The sequence below is a fragment of the Staurois parvus genome, unplaced genomic scaffold (genome assembly GCF_062004578.1).
Source record: "Staurois parvus isolate SC_StPar_1 unplaced genomic scaffold, SC_StPar_1.0 ptg000530l, whole genome shotgun sequence".
NCBI classification, from domain to species: domain Eukaryota; kingdom Metazoa; phylum Chordata; class Amphibia; order Anura; family Ranidae; genus Staurois; species Staurois parvus.
In genome coordinates, this window is record NW_028318326.1 from 965,528 (window position 1) to 986,446 (window position 20,919).

The following is a 20,919-nucleotide window of genomic DNA, read 5'->3' on the forward strand; positions in this document are numbered from 1 at the left end:
CCCCCGCAAAGTCCCACTGTTGAAAAAAAGACATGTGCTGAAGAGGTTACAATTTGCCAAAGAGCACATTGACTGGCCTAAAGAGAAATGGCCCAACATTTTGTGGACTGATGAAAGTAAGATTGTTCTTTAAGGGTCTAATGGCCGGAGACAGTTTGTCAGACGACCCCCAAACACTGAATTCAAGCCACAGTACACTGTGAAGACAGTGAAGCATGGTGGCGCAAGCATCATGATATGGGGATGTTTCTCATACTACAGTGTTGGGCCTATTTATCGCATACCAGGGATCATGGATCAGTTTGAATACATCAGAATACTTGAAGAGGTCATGCTGCCTTATGCTGAAGAGGAAATGCCCTTGAAATGGGTGTTCCAACAAGACAACGACCCCAAACACACCAGTAAACGTGCAACATCTTGGTTCCAGACCAACAAGATTGATGTTATGGAGTGGCCAGCCCAATCCCCAGATCTTAATCCAATAGAAAACTTGTGAGGTGACATCAAAAATGCAGTTTCTGAGGCAAAACCAAGAAATAGAGAACTGTGGAATGTAGTCCAATCATCCTGGGATGGAATACCTGTTCAGAGGTGCCAGAAGTTGGTTGACTCCATGCAACACAGATATACAGCAGTTCTCAGAAACAGTGCTTATACAACTAAATATTCATGAAGTGATTCAAAGGAAAGCAAAATCTTCAAACATTTTTCAGTTTATATAGTGAATGTTTGAGATTGTAAAGAAGAATACAAACACTGCTATTTTTTTGAACAGTCTAATATTCACTTTTCTTCAATTTTTTTAGAGGAACAACACAAATTTGATATATTTTTCTCCATGTTTTGATTTGGAATAGAATGTGTAGTGTTCCCAATGCATTTGTGTGTATGGAAATAAAAGCTATTAGAAGGATTTTGAGCTTTATTCACTGTTTTCAACACACTGCTATTATATTGAACACAACTGTATATACCGTATTTTTCGCTCCATAAGACGGCGCTGACCATAAGACACACCTAGGTTTTAGAACAGAGGCAGAAAACAGGAAAAAAAATATTCTAAACCAATGGACTGCAGACATAGTACAGGAGATGACCAGAAACTGCAGACATAGTTTAGGAGATGACCAGAGACTGCGGACACAGTACAGGAGATGACCAGAGACTGCGGACACATTACAGGAGATGACCAGAGACTGCGGACATAGTACAGGAGATGACCAGAGACTGCAGACACAGTACAAGAGATGACCAGAGACTGCGGACAGCACAGGAGATGACCAGAGACTGTGGACATAGTACAAGAGATGACCAGAGACTGCGGACAGCAGAGGAGATGACCAGAGACTGCGGACAGTACAGGAGATGACTGCTGACCTCTGGGGAGGGGGGGAGCGGGTATCTGAATTTGACAGGTACCCGCTCTTTCTTTCGCGGAGTTGTTCTTTGGTAAGTGTCCACTCTGCAGTGGGACCTTACCTGTTCCTCTATCCATCGCCGCGCTGTCTTCCCAGCTTCTGTAGTGTGGGCGCTCGGCTTGACAGCCGGGTGCCCAGTGCGCATGAGCGAGAAGTGCTGCGCTTTGTGATTGGTCCGGCGGCTTCTGAGACCTGTCATGTGTCCCAGGTGCCGCCTTACCATTCACAAAGCGCACCGCTTCCCGCGCGTACGCACTGGGCACCCGGCTGTCAAGCCGAGCGCCCACACTACAGAAGCCGGGAAGACAGCGCGGCACTGCATAGAGGAACAGGTAAGGTCCCGCTGCAGGGCTGAGCGGCCGGCCCTGTATTCTGACATGGCGGCGGTGGAAATACTGGACCGGCTGCTCCATATTCGCTCCATAAGACGCACTGACATTTTCCCCCCTTTTTTGGGGGGAAAAAAGTGCGTCTTATGGAGCGAAAAATATGATATATATATATATATATATATATATATATAAATAATATTTATATTAAAATAATGTAAAAAATGTCCATTTTGGTTTTGGTTTTCGGCCAAATGCATCCTGAATTTTCATTTTTTTTAAAGAATTTTTATTTCAGTGCACACTAGTTATAATCCATGGCAATTTATGTGTCCCATTGCTTTCCCTTCACTTTTTGTCCCATAGCCAAATTAAGAAGTGAGAGGAAATCCCACCAAAAAGAGGGAATCCTTGGTGGCCATCAGGGTCTCCAGAACTAGTGGCCCATTGGAAGATTTCCCCTCTATTATTGTTCTGATGACAACCCAAAATCTGATATTTTCTTTCACTTTCACTCTTGGTGATACAGTAAATAGGACAAAAAGAGTGTGAATTTCCCTAAGGGAGGCACAGACAACAATAAAGTCCTAGCAGGAGTTATAACTCTCCGTAAGTCTATCCAAAAATTTTAAAATACATTTTGCCTTTAGTTATACTTTAATGCACCCCACTTTGTCCAAAACAAGAGAAAAAAAAGTTTTAGCTATAGATACACTTTCAGAAAATCACAGCATACAGGGGTTTATTTACTAAAGCTGGTTCACTCAGAATCTCGTGCACTACTGCATAGAAACCAATCAACTTCCAGGTTTTATTGCTAAAGCTTAACCCCTTCACGCCTAAGGGTAAAACAAATCTAAATGCCTAAGCACAATTCTGCAACGTTGACATGTTAGTAAAACCGTACATATCGTCACAACTACTTTGTACATCCAGGTGGATTATACCTTGTTTTTTTCAGGACAAATTGGGCTTTCATTTGGTGGTAAATGGTCATGGATAGCTCCTAATTTTTTTTTATTATTAAAGGAAAACTGGGCCAAAATAGTAAAAAAAATCATTTTTTTAAATTTAACTGTGTGTTTCTTGTTACGACCATAACCTACCACCAAAGAACAACCCAAAATACATTCTCCAGTTCTTGACGATCGCAGCGATACCATATATGTGTATGTTATTTGTTGTTTGTACCCGTAGTACAGCCCAGAAACAACAGTGCGCATTTTGTTTTTGTCTTTTTTTTTATTTTATTTTTTTTTTACATAAAACACACTGTCACTGACATTGACATTAACACTAACTGACACCAATTTTTTTTTTAAATCCTGACCTTTGACCCTGACCTTTGCCCTTGACCCTGACCTTTGACCCTGACCTTGACCCAAACACTAACCCTGGTACTGAACTAGATCAAACCTTGATCTAGGTATTTTTCTTTATTTTTTAATATTTATTTATCTTTTTTTTTTTTTTTTTTTTACAAACTTTTTTTTTCTCTCTCTATGTCAGGAGTTCGAGAGACACAATGTATCTCTCTTCTCCATTCATAGAGAGAGAGAAAACAAGGGGGCCGGGCTGCACAGTGATTGATCACTGTGATAGCCAATCAGAGGCTATCACAGCGATCACGTGACCCGGAATCGGAAGTCCCGGGTCCCGATCGTTAGAACGGGACCCGGGGCTCTCGGTGACACCGCGGTCTTGGTGCTGGGAGCGCGCCGAGCGGCGCGCTCCCAGCACAAAGACAGGTACGCAAATATGCGGCCCCACGGAAAAAAGCCCAGGTCCGTGAGGCCGCATATTTGTGTTACGTCGGCGCCAAGGGGTTAATTGAACAAACTGAGGTTAGAAGCTGATTGGCTACCATGCACAGCTGCAGTAGATTCTGAGTAAACCAGCTTTACACCCCGGTCACATCAAAGCCGATTTTGAAATCGTGCGAATTACAGTGAAGTCGCACGATTTCAAAGTTGGGTGACTTGCCGATTTGAGGTGCGATTTGCAAGACATCTGACACAGATGTCTATGCAAATTGCACTGAAAGTAGTGCATGCATTACTTTAGAAATCGGTGCGGCTCCGACCAAGTCGGAACTGCACCAATATGACTGCTCTAATAGCGGACAATCAATAGGGTGCAACTTGGCATACGATCTGCAAGTCGCATAGCATGCACATTGCATGCCAAGTCGCACCCGATGTGACCGGGGTGTTAGTAAATCTCCCCCACAGTGTCATTCCTGTTATCTGGCTCTTAAAGAAGAATACTGGTCTAATTAAAAATATGAGTATCATTGAGATAAGAAACTGATGAGATCATAAAACTTTTTTACGTTCAAAAGTTGTTTTTGTTTTTTTTTAATTGAAGCATTTGATTACATACAGTTTGTGCAAAAAAAGATATCTCAACGCTCGATGTACACAAAGCCTTTGGTATTCTACAGGGATTCCCTGTAAGCCTCACCCATGGATGTTACATTTGGACATACAGCTGTGTAGAAGTGGAAAACCCAGTTACTCCTGCGCTTGGGGATGGACTCAATGTCATTAAGACCACATATGGAAATTCTTGGGATATGCACGCCTTGCTGCCCTCAAAGGACTGGGGTAGTCCAAAGTACTGAATAGAGAAAAACAAACAGAGGGCGCACCGGCCTAGTGCATTACCTTAAAAATGTTTAATAAATGTAAATAATAAGTATTATACTAACAAATGATCAATAAATAAAAGGCACATCATAAAGGAACAGCTCTGTCCAATTCACACTGCATGTCTATCTGTAGTGAGAACTCTGGACATCCAAAAGGTTCACTAAATAATAATTTTTTTACCTGCAAAAAAAGTGCATTTATTATGATTTTTTGAATAAATGAACTTATCCTTTAAGAGAGAAAAAAACTATAGCTGCCCAGAATGGCTAGAAAGAACAAAATTTTTCCATGTAGAAGTCGGATGCAGGGTTTTCATTGCTGCAGCTACAACCAGTCTCCTGAAGATGGGAGCAAGGGGTGACTCCCTCTAACAAGCAATAAAATCCTAATCAAATGCAGCAGAAAAAAGCAGTGATTGGATTTGGATTAAAAGGAAAGACAGCAACAGTACTGCAAGAAGAGACAGTATAGTATGGAATTAGAGTGTGTGTGTGGGGGGTAGGGGGGTACCTGGGATGCTAGGTGTGACAATCGCGGTGTCAGACCCCAGCCCTTCTCACCAAACTCGTGACCAAAGGATTAGCCAGTCTAAAACCGCGCTGTCACGTGCGTAACAATGCCACGCCCAGCTGCAACCTGCACAAAGATTTTCCAGCTAATAGACCACAATCTGTGTACCTGCAGCCTGGGAGCGATTGTTACTGGGTCAGGTTAATTACGCAATTAACCCTTCACACTGCCACCACCTCCTTTTTGTACAGAGAAAGAGGAAACTCGGCAATATCAGCAATAACACTATGATGTTTGAATAATCATTTGTATACACAATGTCACCGCAGACAGATGTATGCAGACGTTTTAAAACACACAGTAGCACTCTTCAGAGGCAGGGATTCTTAGTTTGCATTAAAGAGCTTTAGAAACAGTTCAACACTTTCAGAAAGTAAGATTTATTACCAAAAGGTTAAAAGGGTGCAATAAAAATATTTACAGAAAAAGATGTAACCAATATATATATATATATATATATATATATATATATAAATATACAGAGAGCAATAGCACAGCAAAGAGATAACAGAAAGAAGTTTTAGAGAGGTAGAGTACTTGCCAAAAGTCCTGGGTTAAGCAGATCAAGTTTCAGAGCAAAAGGGTTGTTATCTCCCAAGTTGGTTCCGATGTTAAAAGGGAGATTTCTTCAACTTCAACTCAACTCTCTGCTACAAGCATAACAGCCTTTTTCTAGGAACTCAGCAGGGTGTCTCCTTGATGCAGAGAACCAGTCACCTCATTTGGGGAGGGTGTCGTAGGCGGGGGACTCAGGCTAGAACCAAAATCCCTCCCAAATTGATACCAGGGCAATAATCTTCCCTAGGTACATGTAACATTCTATCCAAGGGTAGATTAATGTGCAGAATAATCTGCAGACTTCTAGATATTAAACATGCTATAATTTACTATTTCAGCTAGAACTATATGGCTTTCTGCTCTCTGTAGACTCAACTAGGGGGTGTAAGATATCAGACGACTCACATTAAATTGAGCTATCCGAATATATGCTTGTTTTTTATGGAATTATTGCCCATCTCCAGATATAAAATTATATGGAAAAGTGGGGTTTAAATGTGTTGTCTTGTTTTACGGCTAGCTGGAATGTCTTTGAAGCCCAGGGAAGGACTGGTTTATGGCTTTACGATCTTTTCCAAGCAAGACTCTCACAGACATACTTGGGCCAGGCTAACTGGGGTTTATAATCATGAAGCTGTCCCACTGGGCCCGATTGCCTGTGCACTTTTGAACCCAGCACACGTGTCACTCAACAGAGAGGGAGGTGGGAATTGCAGAGAGAGAGAGATACAAGATGGAGGATCCTTAGCAAGATGGATGACCACGTCCATATCTGTGTGCACAATTCCTACACCAGGTATAACCATTGAGCCCTCTGGAGACATTGGGCTTATCCATGAAATGTCAATGAAGGAGGGTGCCCACCTGTACCTACCTTCCCCTTTTAATCTTCAGTATGGTTATGAGAGTTGAGAAGTATATGTTGAGTTCATTGAAGAGCAACCTATAGCACATACCAAATTCCAGCCACAGCACAATAGACTTTATAGAAATAAATAGAATCCAAGATACACCATTGTCTATAAAGGAGAGCATATAGAAACAGTTGCCCTAATAAAGTTAACTAAGGCAGGCTACACTGAGTGTGTTGATGGGGAAATCCTCCTGCGGAGCTACTGTGTTCTCCCAGTGGGGAGGCACAGGGAGCCATCCCTACTGGGAGAACACAGTGATTATTGCTAGCAGCTATAGCCACTGGCAAAAATTGCATGCTGAAAATCCAACATGCTGGTTGGGTAGAATCAGCCTGGCCAAAGACAGACTCAATCTTGGCTGGTCCCTGCTGAACCAGCCAAGATTCAGGCTGTCTATGGCTAGCTTTAGCGGAGCATCTTATGTGTTAGAGTACTATTAATCAAATGAATTTACAAATAGGGGAGTCGGCATATCCAAGAATCGGAAAAACCTTAATGCTCATGTGCTTGGAGAGTAGGTCCAAAAGGTTAGTGAACTGTAGTCAAGTCTTGGCCCTCATGGCATGCACTCGCCTTGCTGCCCTCACAAGACTGGGGGAGTCTACAGGCACTGCAATAATAAACAAACAGAGGGCGCACTAGCCTAGTGCACTATCCTTAAAAAATAGCTTTAATGTATAAAGTGGTAAGTATTATGCTCACAAAATGGACTAAAGTACATGTTCATCTCATGAAAGCAGAATAATATAATCCACAAAACATCAAGATGTAACAGAATGATGGAATCTCAACAGGCTGACACATTCCAAGGACTTATCCTCAGAGCCCACCATAGCCAACGTGTCCCTGAATGAGAATGAACATGTCTGACTGTTCCGATCACATGATTTGGGTTCCACAGACTTTTCTCCCCATTACATGTTGGCTCTACTGTCAAGCATTCAATCAGAAACTCTGAAGTCAGCTCTTGGAACACAGCTATGGAAGAGGAGGGAGGATTGGTTAGGATTTCTGGGATATTATGATTGCATGGTTTAGACCATCTGGATCTGTTCTCTGTGTCCTCTACCTTTGCTTTAAAAGTTAAATTCCTATCTCTGAGGGTCTCCAACCTATTTATTTCTTCATGAAGCCTCTCAGTGACTTGCTGAGATGTAATCGGCAGTGCTTAAAATCTGGCTTGAACATCTTTGCATGTATCAGGGATGGGGAAGCTGTTGCTCTTGTGGTTGCTGTCTGTTCATTGTTGGTGTCGGTGGGCTGATGTGAGGTCTTGCTTAATGGACACCATCTTTGCAGACACATGTGCCAAGGGCTCTTCAGTTAGCGTAGGCTCAGATGGACTGCTTTAATATGTCCTCCAGTGCAAGACACATGCACAGTTCCCCTCCCCCACTGTTTTTAAAGTCGTAAAAAATGCTTTCTCTGGAGCAAAGGGAATATACTGTAAAACATGGAGGGGGCTATTGGACTTGGGGAGGGGGGCTAGGTTCAGAGAAGAGGTTATTTTTGGTACAGTACAAAAGGTGGGCATGTTAGCTGCAGGGTTCATTATAAGGATTTGGGTTGATATGTAAATCCAGCCAAAATGTTTGTTTGCACTTGGAAAGGTTGGGAAGGGTTAGAATATCTGTTGGTTTTATATTGCTACATGAGTCCCATCTTTTTTTTTCTGCAATTCCTGCCACAGAGGCAAAAAATAAGTGAAAGAAACTCTGTCCAATGTGAGGAGAAAGGTCTTCTTAGACTGCTATCTCTGGAACAGGTGTCTGCTCTAGAAGAACCACCTCTATTTCTCTTCTGATGACAAATGTAAATTGTTGGATTCCCTTTCCCTTTTAGTGACAACAGCCCCAGGACAAATAGTGAGGTTAGATATCTCCAAGGTGGACACAGCAATTATCAGACACCCTCTTAGCATAGGATGCCAGGCAAAGCTAGTTTTTGGCTCCTGTAATCAAAGCAGTGATTGTTTGACCTGGTCTATTCAGGGTTTGCCTGTGCACTTTTGAACCCAGCACACGTGTCAATCAACAGAGAGGGAGGTGGGAATTGCAGAGAGAGAGAGATACAAGATGGAGGATCCTTAGCAAGATGGATGACCGCGTCCATATCTGTGTGCACAATTCCTACACCAGGTATAACCATTGAGCCCTCTGGAGACATTGGGCTTATCCATGAAATGTCAATGAAGGAGGGTGCCCACCTGTACCTACCTTCCCCTTTTAATCTTCAGTATGGTTATGAGAGTTGAGAAGTATATGTTGAGTTCATTGAAGAGCAACCTATAGCACATACCAAATTCCAGCCACAGCACAATAGACTTTATAGAAATAAATAGAATCCAAGATACACCATTGTCTATAAAGGAGAGCATATAGAAACAGTTGCCCTAATAAAGTTAACTAAGGCAGGCTACACTGAGTGTGTTGATGGGGAAATCCTCCTGCGGAGCTACTGTGTTCTCCCAGTGGGGAGGCACAGGGAGCCATCCCTACTGGGAGAACACAGTGATTATTGCTAGCAGCTATAGCCACTGGCAAAAATTGCATGCTGAAAATCCAACATGCTGGTTGGGTAGAATCAGCCTGGCCAAAGACAAACTCAATCTTGGCTGGTCCCTGCTGAACCAGCCAAGATTCAGACTGTCTATGGCTAGCTTTAGCGGAGCATCTTATGTGTTAGAGTACTATTAATCAAATGAATTTACAAATAGGGGAGTCGGCATATCCAAGAATCGGAAAAACCTTAATGCTCATGTGCTTGGAGAGTAGGTCCAAAAGGTTAGTGAACTGTAGTCAAGTCTTGGCCCTCATGGCATGCACTCGCCTTGCTGCCCTCACAAGACTGGGGGAGTCTACAGGCACTGCAATAATAAACAAACAGAGGGCGCACTATCCTTAAAAAATAGCTTTAATGTATAAAATGGTAAGTATTATGCTCACAAAATGGACTAAAGTACATGTTCATCTCATGAAAGCAGCATAATATAATCCACAAAACATCAAGATGTAACAGAATGATGGAATCTCAACAGGCTGACACGTTCCAAGGACTTATCCTCAGAGCCCACCATAGCCAACGTGTCCCTGAATGAGAATGAACATGTCTGACTGTTCCGATCACATGATTTGGGTTCCACAGACTTTTCTCCCCATTACATGTTGGCTCTACTGTCAAGCATTCAATCAGAAACTCTGAAGTCAGCTCTTGGAACACAGCTATGGAAGAGGAGGGAGGATTGGTTAGGATTTCTGGGATATTATGATTGCATGGTTTAGACCATCTGGATCTGTTCTCTGTGTCCTCTACCTTTGCTTTAAAAGTTAAATTCCTATCTCTGAGGGTCTCCAACCTATTTATTTCTTCATGAAGCCTCTCAGTGACTTGCTGAGATGTAATCGGCAGTGCTTAAAATCTGGCTTGAACATCTTTGCATGTATCAGGGATGGGGAAGCTGTTGCTCTTGTGGTTGCTGTCTGTTCATTGTTGGTGTCGGTGGGCTGATGTGAGGTCTTGCTTAATGGACACCATCTTTGCAGACACATGTGCCAAGGGCTCTTCAGTTAGCGTAGGCTCAGATGGACTGCTTTAATATGTCCTCCAGTGCAAGACACATGCACAGTTCCCCTCCCCCACTGTTTTTAAAGTCGTAAAAAATGCTTTCTCTGGAGCAAAGGGAATATACTGTAAAACATGGAGGGGGCTATTGGACTTGGGGAGGGGGGCTAGGTTCAGAGAAGAGGTTATTTTTGGTACAGTACAAAAGGTGGGCATGTTAGCTGCAGGGTTCATTATAAGGATTTGGGTTGATATGTAAATCCAGCCAAAATGTTTGTTTGCACTTGGAAAGGTTGGGAAGGGTTAGAATATCTGTTGGTTTTATATTGCTACATGAGTCCCATCTTTTTTTTTCTGCAATTCCTGCCACAGAGGCAAAAAATAAGTGAAAGAAACTCTGTCCAATGTGAGGAGAAAGGTCTTCTTAGACTGCTATCTCTGGAACAGGTGTCTGCTCTAGAAGAACCACCTCTATTTCTCTTCTGATGACAAATGTAAATTGTTGGATTCCCTTTCCCTTTTAGTGACAACAGCCCCAGGACAAATAGTGAGGTTAGATATCTCCAAGGTGGACACAGCAATTATCAGACACCCTCTTAGCATAGGATGCCAGGCAAAGCTAGTTTTTGGCTCCTTCTGTAATCAAAGCAGTGATTGTTTGACCTGGTCTATTCAGGGTTTCACAGGCTGGGAGTTTGATTGCTTCACCTTGCCTCTGGAAGAAGGTTCCAGAGCTTAGGGACAGAGCTGCATATAACCAGTTTGAATGTTTATCATGTTCCAGACAATCCCTGGAGAGGAATGTCCAGAAGGGAGCTGGAAATGTGATAAATGTCTAAAGCACTGGCAAGGTTGACAACCATCAGTAAATTTACAGTTTGTAAAAATTTTATGTCAGTAAAAATCAGTCCTTTTTTCAGACAGGTTAATGTTGGATCAGCAAGTGTAAGAAAGAACCTCTTAATAGCTTGATGCAGCTCTGGCAGCCACTTATCCAGGCAGTTTGGAGCCAGTTTGCATTATTTTTAAATAGAAGCAGGCTGGAGCAAGTGGTGGGAGGGAAAGGTGGCTGCATTTTCCAATCCTGCTCCTCTAATTCTTGCTTCGGTGTGATCTCGACTGTGCTCTGCCTGCTGCATAGATAGGTAGTTGGAACCCAGTGCTTGTCTGGCAGCACCAGCTCCTGAAGCCTATGCCCATGGCCCTACATGCCCTGCATCTACACTACACTCGAACAGCATACCGGTCCTGGTGATGGGTTAAGGACCTTCTACGGCCCTGTCCAGCTCTCCTAGAGTAACTGCCTGTCTCCTGGAATCTCCTCCATGCTCTTGAGACTGTGCTGGGAGACACAGCAAACCTTCTGGCAATGGCACATATTGATGTGCCATCCTGGAGGAGTTGGGCTGCCTGTGCAACCTCTGTAGGTTCCAGGTATCGCCTCATGCTACCAGTATTAACACTGAACCTAGCCAAATGCAAAATTAGTGAAAACAGTCAGAAAAGATGAGTAGGGGAAACAAATGTCAGTGGCCTCCACATGTAAAACCATTCCTGTTTTGGGGGTCATCTCATTGTTGCCCAACTAGTGTACCAGTTGTTAATTTTATTAACACCAAAAGCAGCTGAAACTGATTAATAGCCCCCTCTGCTACTTAACTGACCAGATCAATATCCCAGGAGTTTAATTGACTTGATGCTATACTCTGATTGAAGTGTTCCTTTAAATTTTTTGAGCAGTGTACTTTATAGTGATATTTCATTGCAATGCGATGGATTGCGTTGCATCATGCTGCACTGAAAAATAGTGTGAGGGATTTCCGGCACGAACAATCGCTATTGGGAACGCGCATGCGCAAAGGAGATTCCACAGAATTGCCAGTTGTGCGCAGGCGCGCAGGAATGCGCGATCGCACACATGCACGCACGGTGAAGATTGGCACCAGACGGGCCATTTAAGGAGTGCCTCTGCTCAGATTCAGTGCTGACTGGTCTTCAGCTGCCCCGTGTCCTGCTTGCTCCTGCACGATTCCTTTGTTGCTGACCCGGCTTGTTCCTGACCCGACTCCGATTGCTCTCCTGCTCCTGGTTCCTGACTTCGGCTCTGCTCCTGACTTTGGCTTCTCCTTCTGATTCTGTACCGCGCTGCCCGACTGTTTATGACCCTGGCTATCCTATGACTCTGCTCCAGTCCTGTGTCCTTGCTACCTACCTTGTTCTGCTGCACATTTGGCAATCCACTGAACCTGCCTGGTCTATTTCTACGGTGCCCAAATCAGAGGATACTCTGCCTACCAAGGTCAGCATCTGCAAGAGCCACAAGCAACAACCACTGGCGCACTTGTCCCCCTGGTCCCTAGACTCCCTCTGTTCCAACCTCAGTGGGGTCAGGGCTAGTGACACAAGTGAGGCCGGCCTTGCCAATTCAGTCTCCCATCAGGTACATGACAAATAGATTTGCATACAATACTGCATTGCATGTGTTTTATACAGTCAGGGCCAACAATATTGGCACTCCTGCATTTCTGTCAGATAATGCACCACTTCGCCCAGAAAATTGTTGCAATTTCAAATGTTTAGGCATTCTCATGTTTACTTCTTTTGTGGGTATTGGTATGACACAAAAAAGTGGAGAAATAAAAGCTGACACATTCCACCCAAAACTCCAAAAATTGACTAGACAAAATTATTGGCACTCAGTTTAATATTTGGTAGCACACCCCCTTGACTAATATCAATCGCTTCCTGTAACCATCAAAGAGTTTCTTCCACCTCTCTACTGGAATTTCTGACCACTCTTCTTTCGCCGACTGCTCCAGGTCTCTCAGATTGGAAGGGTTCCTTTTCCCAACTGCTGTTTTGAGATTTCTCCACAGGTGCTCTATGGGACTGAGATCTGGACTCGTTGCTGACCAGTTCAGTACTCTCCGGGGCTCTGTCTTAAACCACTTCTGGGTGCTTTTTGATGTGCGCTTTGAGTCATTTTTCAGCTGTAAGACCCATGACCTCTGACAGAGACCCAACTTTTTGACAATGGGCCCTACATTGCACCCCATGCACGGGTCAAGACATCCAGTGCTTGAAGCAGCAAAGCAACCCCAAAACATCAATGAACCTCCACCATGTTTGACTGTATTCTTTTCTTTAAAGGCCTTATTGCTTTTTTCTGAAAACAGTAGAATGATGAGCTTTACCAAAAAGCTGTAATTTTGTTGGTCTGACCACAGTACATTCTCCCAAAAGGATTTTGGCTTCCTCAGGTAAGTTTTGGTAAACTCCAATCTGGCCTTGTTTCTGTGGGTCTCCTACCAGTGTCCCTTTTCATTCAGATGGCGACATATAGTGTGAGCTGACACACTTGTATTCTGTGCCTGAAGGTCAGCCTGAATTTGATCTGTAAGTTGATCGAGGTCCTTTAGCCACCATTCAACCAATCCTTCACTGCAATACTTAATTAATTTTTCTCTTTCATACACATCCAGGGAGATGATCTACAGTGCCATGGGCTGTAAACGTCTTGACGATGTTACGCACAGTGGACTCAGGAACATTAAGATCTATGGAGATGGACTTGTAACCTTCAGATTGTCCATGCTTTTCCACAATTTTTGTTCTCAGATCCTCGGATAATTCTTTGCTGTTCTTTCTCTTCTCCATGCAGCAAAGAGACACACAAAAGAAAGTGTACAATTTTCACCATTTTAATTGGTTGCCAGTGTTATTTCTATATTGTCAACACCTGTTAATTGATACAGTTTGATTACAACTGATACAGTTTGAGTTTAATTACAAGTTATAGGAGCATCACAAACTTGGAATGCAATTATTTCTTACAATTTCGAGGAGGTGCCAATCATTTTTTCCAATCCATTTTGGGGGTTTTGCATGGAATGTGTCAGATTTGGCTTTTTGTTTATCCACTTTTTTTGTGTCCTACCAATACAAACAAAAGAAATAAACATGAGAAAGCCTAAACATTTGTAATTGCAGCAATTTTCTGGGTGAAGTGGTGCATTATCTGACAGAAATGAAGGGGTGCCAATATTGTGATTTGATGACAATCGGGAGAAAACGGACAGGAGGTCCAATTCCATCCAGCCGTCCCACTGAAATCAGCAGGCAGTGTCTGTGTCGGCTTTGCAGCAGCAGAGTGGACAGAGACCTGTCATCCACCTTCTCAGCGTGGATCAGCAGAGAGATCCCCCGCTGAGCAGGTGGATCACACTGACAGATCCACCCCATCTGAAAGGGGCCTTAAAACGCACCTTCCCAGAGCATCACAAGTGTATTTTTTTAAAAATCTAACTATTCACATCTGTGCTCTTTGTTTTTTACAGTGTACTTCACTTTTGAAAAGTCCTGCTTGCAGCATCTTTATTTCCCTGTTAGAAAAACGCACCTTCCATTGAAGCCTATGAGAGCGCACCAAAAATGTTCCATGTGTTTTCTTCTCAGTGTGGTTTTTTGAGTCACATGTCAATTTTTTTCCTAGGTGACCAGAGATGAAAACAAATGAGAAATGCATTACATTTAAGGCCCCATGCACACAGAATTTTGTTTTCTCCCCTAAAAACCTATGCTCCAGGGGAGGAAAAAAGCAGATATAAAAACATGCCTAAAGCCATATTTTGCAAATGCGTATAGGTGCGTCAAGGTGATCATTCCACTGCCAGAATATTAATTTATTCTAGCCATTGGAACGAATGCCTAAACGCAGGGCCAATGCTTCCACTAGGCAAACTAGGCGGCCGTCTAGGGTGCACTTCTACCTGGCACAGCCTGTCACTCTCTCTGTGTGGGATGCCCCCACGTTATGAATGATCCTCCAGCTGAGGGGAGGGGAGGGGCGGTAGATGGGAGGAAGAAAGGACAGAGGAAGCTGCTCAGTGATTGGTGCCAGTGTAGCAGCTGAGCTGCAGCTCCTTCCAGTGTTCCTCTCAGACTCAGTCCTTTACTGCAAGCCAGCTTGTGGCTGCTGATCACTGTGGAGTTCCAGCCCCTCTCTTCCTGTTCATCAGTGGAAGTGGAGCTTCGCCTGCGGAGGAAGGTAATGTCTCATGCCTGTGTGAGTGTGACCTGGCTAGCCATCCATCACATGTGCAATGTGTCGGTGAGTCATGACATAATCATGAACCCACAGCCTGCTCTTCTAGTGCCTGATCTGTATTAGTGTTGGATCTGTCACTGTGTGGGATCGCTCAGTGTGTGTGTTCGTGCGTGTGTGTTGATGATTTACCTCCCCCCATCGCCTGGGGAATACCAGCCTGGGATCTGTCATCTGGATCCATCATCCTCTACTCACTTCAACTGTGATCCTGCCACTGCCAGCCACAGATAGTCCATCCGTGACACTTTGTCTTTAATATTGGTGCTGGTGGCATCTTATGGCACTTATTTTTGCAAATTAAAATAAATTTAAAAGTTTTATGTTTTGCTGATTTAATATTTTCTCTTTTTAAAATGTTTTATTTATTTTATTTTGGAGGGGGGGGACGCAAGTAACTGGCCTTGCCTAGGGTGCAAAATAGTCTAGCACCGGCCCTGCCTAAGCGCTTGATACACCTAGCGTTAAAGCGTGTTTAGGCGTATTAAGTATTTTTTGACGCTGGAACACTGTGGCCCTAAGTTTTTTTTTTCTGCCTCTACATGTTGGTGTGTGTAGGGACACATATTCTACCATAGAGGGGCAGAAAAAACAAAGGCAAAATGCCTATAATACCCCATTCACACTTTGCGATTTTGAGTTGCGGTCAGAATTGCCACGATTCTAAAACAGACAGCAGTCGCTGCAAAATGTGCGATGTGTGTTTGGGTGCAAGTCGATTCTGTTGCGATTGTCCTGTGGCAAACCGCGCCTTTATAATAATAATAATAATTTAAAAAAAAAAATCACACTAAGCTTTTGACCTAGAAAGGAACAGGCGCAACTTTTAGGGAGACAAACATGTATAGATAAGACCATTCAAGTGAATATGCTGGCCTTATGTGACACACAGAATCACACTTTGAAAATCGCATAGCGACTATGCAATATTTGAATGCCTAAAAACAGCATCCTGTGTGAATGAGGCCTTAATGAACAGCATTAAAAGCATCTCAACGCAAAATACGTTTTCCAAAAATACCTATTGCATTTTCCAGGTGAATGGGCCCTCCTTGCCCCCCAGTATGGAGGGTGTCAGGTGTAGACTAAGGTTGCCACCTTATCCCTTTAAAACTGAACAAATATTAATGACACAGGTTCTGGGGCTGATAAAGTGGTAATTAAACTCAGTGCCTTATCTGCATTAAATTAGCCTCAGAACTTGTTAATGTGCTCAGTTTTAACCACTTCCCGTCCGCCCTATAGCAGAAATACTGCTACAGGGTGGCACGGGTACGCAAAATCACGTATATATACACGTGATTTTGCAGTTCTGGGTGCGGGCACGCATGAGCCACCCTACCTGCGCCGCCATTCAAGGCCTCGGCTGTCAATCACCGGGTCCCAGCCTGTGATTACTCATCGGCACCCAATGATCGCAGAGTATTACTGACGGGAGAGAATGTATGTAAACAACACAGATCTCTCCCATCAGCTTCTGCACACCGCTTTGTATGGCTATGCATAGCAGAGCCATACAAACTAGTGTGAAAGCACACACATGTGAAACAGCACAGTTGGTTAACTGATCGCCCCACGTTAACCCCTTCCTGCCTGGTGCCATTAGTACAGTGTCAGTGCTTTTTATTAGCACTGATCACTGTATTGGTGTCACTATGGATGTCAATGACACCAAGTCAGTTCCCCCCAGTCTCAGAATGCTTGCCGCAGTCCCGCTATATTGTTGATTGCTGCCATTTCTAGTAAAAAAAAATAAAATTCCAGTATATATATATCACCATTTGTAGACGCTATAACTTTCACATAAACCAATTAATTTACTCGTATTGGGATTTTTTTTTAAGCAAAGACAGGTAGCAGAACACATACTGGCCTAAATGTATTACGAACTTTGTTTTTTTACAGGACATGTTTTATATCAAAAAGTCAAAAATATATTTTTTTCTCAACATTTTCAGTTGTTTCTTGTCTATAGCACAAAAAAATAAAAACCGCACAGGCGATCAAACACTACCGAAAGAAAGCTCTATTTACAGGAAAAAAGGACATAAATGTCATATGGCTGCAGTGTTGCATGACCGCGCAATTGTCAGTTAAAGTAACAGCACCGTATCGCAAAAAAAAATAGCCTTGTTAGGAAGTGGGGTAAATCCTCTGGAGGGCAAGTGGTTAATGAGCCGCATTAAAAACACGGCAACAACGCAAAATACGTTATCCAAAAATACATATTCCATTTTCCAAGGTGAAGGGGTCCTCCCTGTCCCCCCCCCAGTATGGAGAGTGTCAGGTGTGGCCATGAGTCTGCTCCTCCACTAGGGTCTCCTAGGACAGGCTCCGAACACGTGTCCCGGGCCTGCACCCGCCATCCTCCACACAGCACAGCCCGGGACACTCGCTCGTTCCTATGTGAGGAGGAATAGGTTTAGCAGAGCTCCGAGCCCATCACACACATCCAGCCCGGACACGCCCCTCTCTCCCCAATTCCCTCCCGACCGCATCACTTTCATTGTTTCCATGTCTGCGGTTGCCAAGGAGTCAAGGTCCCAATCTCCCTGGGGGGCGGGACAGACATGGGGCGAAGTGCACACGTGGAGGCGTCGCGGCCAATCAACTCTCTGACGCCCGCCCAGTCTGCTTCGACGGCCGGCCTCTCGGGGGCGTGGTTGTGGGGAGAGGGGGGCCGGAGAGTAGTGGGGAGGGGACGCAACAGGAAGTGTGGAGCGTATGCGGAGTGGCCGCGGCCGATGCTGTAAATATTGGTGAGGATGTGTATGTGTGTATGGAGGGGAGCCGGGTATGGGGGGGGCTCTGTGTGTCTGCGGATGGGTGCACGGATACGGGGAGGGATGGCTGACTACACTGATGCTGCATGTGCTCTCTAGGAGCGGATGGCAATGTCAGTCTGTGTGCAGTGCGGGGCTCACAGGCCGGTCTATGAGCTCACACAGCACGGTCCTCAGAACTGGGGGAGGGGAGATGTGAACAGTGTGGTAACCCGTAGCAACCAGTCAGAGGTCCTCCCCTCCTGAGCACTCTATAGTGTGCTAGAGATATCTGCTCCATACAAGGAGGGGGGTACTAAGACTGGAGGGGCTCTGCCTGGCAGCCAATCAGCTTCCAGATTTCATTTTTAAAGCTTGACTGAAGAAGCTGAAGATAGGAGCTGATTGGTTGTAAAGCACAGCTGCTGCAGATGGTGCCTGCTCCAGTCCTAGTCAGTCCCCCCCACCTCCTCAATGTTCTTTGTGCTTTCTATGATGTCCTACAGTGTATAGAGGTTGTATTGGTGAACTGGGATTGTCTTCTTGCCTCTGATTGGTTCGGACAGGTTTTTTTAACCCCTGACATTGTGCTTACCTTTGTCTTTGACACAGAGGTTAACCCCTTTGTGAGCACAGTCTGCCTCTATAAAGCTGGCCACACACGTTGCCGTCTGATTGTACAATCTCTGTCAGCCCTGGTTTACAGTGATTCTGTCCAGAACGCAGAGGTCGCATGTCAAGGGAGATAACGTCTTTCTGTGGAGGTCGTTCATACCTATGCGATCTCCAAAAGGGTCCTGTGCGCATTTGGTGCGTTTTTGAGCCCCATAGAATTGAATGGAAACAGCAGTGAAAAAGCATAGGTGTTCAAATGCAATGTGATTTCAGTGTGTGATACATCTACTGTATGTCTGATGTCACAAAGTTGAACAAAAATCACAGCTGTGTAAAATTGCACCAGAATCGCACCGCAACTGCTCCAGAAATCGCACCTCATCAGTGTGAACCAGGGCTCGGGGTACATTCACACCCTGCCTCTTATTAGATGTGAGGGGCTCCTGCATTTAGGTGCCCCCATTAGAAGCAACGGGCCACTCACATGTAATCTCTCATGCAGCGATCACATGCGAATGATCAGCCTTGATGGGGGAGCGGTCTATGTCCAAGACCAATCACGCGCATGTATAATCGCAGCATAAACGCTTACATGCGAGTGGCTGAGATTAGTTTTGGGGGTCAGCAGGCTTCCATTGCTTTCATTGGGGTTGTGTCTCGCAGCTAATCGCAGGAACATCTACTAGGGTCCTCACGTCTAATTGGAAGCAGGGTGAGTTCACAGGTGTCAAGGCACCCTCAGTTCCACCAACATCGTTGTAGTCCAAGATTCCTGTCTGATTGGATGAATATTGACTGTTTCGTTTAGACCAGTCCCCATAATACATCGTTTTGGTAAATCTAAAGCTGATTGTATGGTGACCCTTAGGGATAGTTCACACTAGATACAGTTCACTGCACTATTATTCTGCTTCCAAAATGCATGCACAGTATTTTCCATGTATTTCCATGGCCTTGGTTCACCAGGGGTGTGGAAGTTTTTGAAAAGACTTACTTGTCCAGGGACTAAATCCCAATCTACGTGTCCCTCATGACAATCTACTTGTCAAGATCATTTTTTTTTTTAACCAAAACTGTATTTAAATCTGAGGTGATATTAGGAATGTTTTAAAAACAAAAGGGGTTTTATGGCGACTTAAACGTTTCATATTTTTAACATTGCACTGTTTATCTCCTCCTCCCCTCCCAGCCTGTCTCCAGCACCGCACTCAGGGACTAGCTGGGAGCAGAGAGACCTTGCAGTGTAATAAGCACTGATTGGGTGCTCCTCAGGAAAGGGGAGTGTCACTGCCAGAGCCGTTTTTGCGTTTTAAGAAAAATCATTTTAGGCCTGAATATTACACAAAACCCTCAAACATGATATATTTTCTGAAATCAGAGACCCTAGAGAATAAAATAGGGGTAATTCCAATTTTTTATGTCACATTGTATTACCGCAAAATTGATGATTTTATTTGGTGACAGGTTCTCTTTATTGAGACATCCAAGGTCTAATAGACCCTGAATGTCTCCCCTGTGCTCCCCTGAATGTAATGCAGTGCACATCGCACTGCATTGCATTCCTTCCCGGCCTCAGTTGCCGGGAATCTGTGAATGGGGACCTGGAAGTGATGTCAAACGTCACTTCTGGGTCAGGACAAGAAGGGGAGGGAAGTGGATGTGTCTGCTCTCCCCCCTCCCCTCTAGCCGCCTGAAGTGAGCTGGTCCCGGGCCCGAGGATGGGCAAGCGGAGCCTGGGAGACAGTGGGCAGGGGGAGCTTCACACGGGGGGGAGCATTTGGGCGGTATTCGGGAAGCATTCGGACGGCGCTTCCACCCGACAGGTGAGCCCTGATGCTTGCCCGCAGCAGGGCTAAAGGTAGCAAAAAACTTGCTGCCTGGCGCCCGGAACTACATGTCCTAGGCGTCGGGCGATAGGAATTGCACATCCCTGTTCACACTAGTGCATTCAGTTTCCAGTGCAGAAAAAAAATTAGAAGAAGTTGCATTTTTTTTTCTGCACAGCACCATACTGGAACATAGCAAACTGCACCGGAACTGCGTGTGGTGTGAAATGTAAGCAAAAACGTATCGTGCATTTTTGTAGTGTGAGCCGGCCCTCAGATCGGTCAACATCAGTGTAGTAAAAGGGTCTGCCTAACTGGATACAAATTGATCTTCTAGTTTAGGTAGATCCTGATATTACATATATATTTTGTAAATCTAAAAGATTGTACAATAATGGTGGCCACATACACTTCAAGTTTGTAATTCAGTCAAAGGAATCTATAGCTTCTCTTCAATCGATTTAGTCTAGATCACATTCAGCTAAACTGAGTGGATATGCCAGGGTGGAAAATGATTGATCGTGTTGTATCGGCAGTACAGCGATTCTTTATCCATAAATCTCATCGTATTTTGATCTCTCAGGTTACAAAGTTGCATGGTAAAAATA

At 44.3% G+C, this 20,919-nt stretch overlaps 1 protein-coding gene across 1 annotated transcript in view; it reads left to right on the top strand.

Moving 5' to 3' along the window:
* The first annotated feature begins 17,786 nt into the window (after nt 1-17,786).
* SESTD1 (SEC14 and spectrin domain containing 1) overlaps nt 17,787-20,919 on the top strand; it is a 187,768-nt gene continuing 184,635 nt past the window's right edge. The window contains exon 1 of the mRNA XM_089690385.1: nt 17,787-17,867. The gene's annotated coding sequence lies outside the window, so the exon portion shown is untranslated. The remainder of the gene's footprint in view (nt 17,868-20,919) is intronic.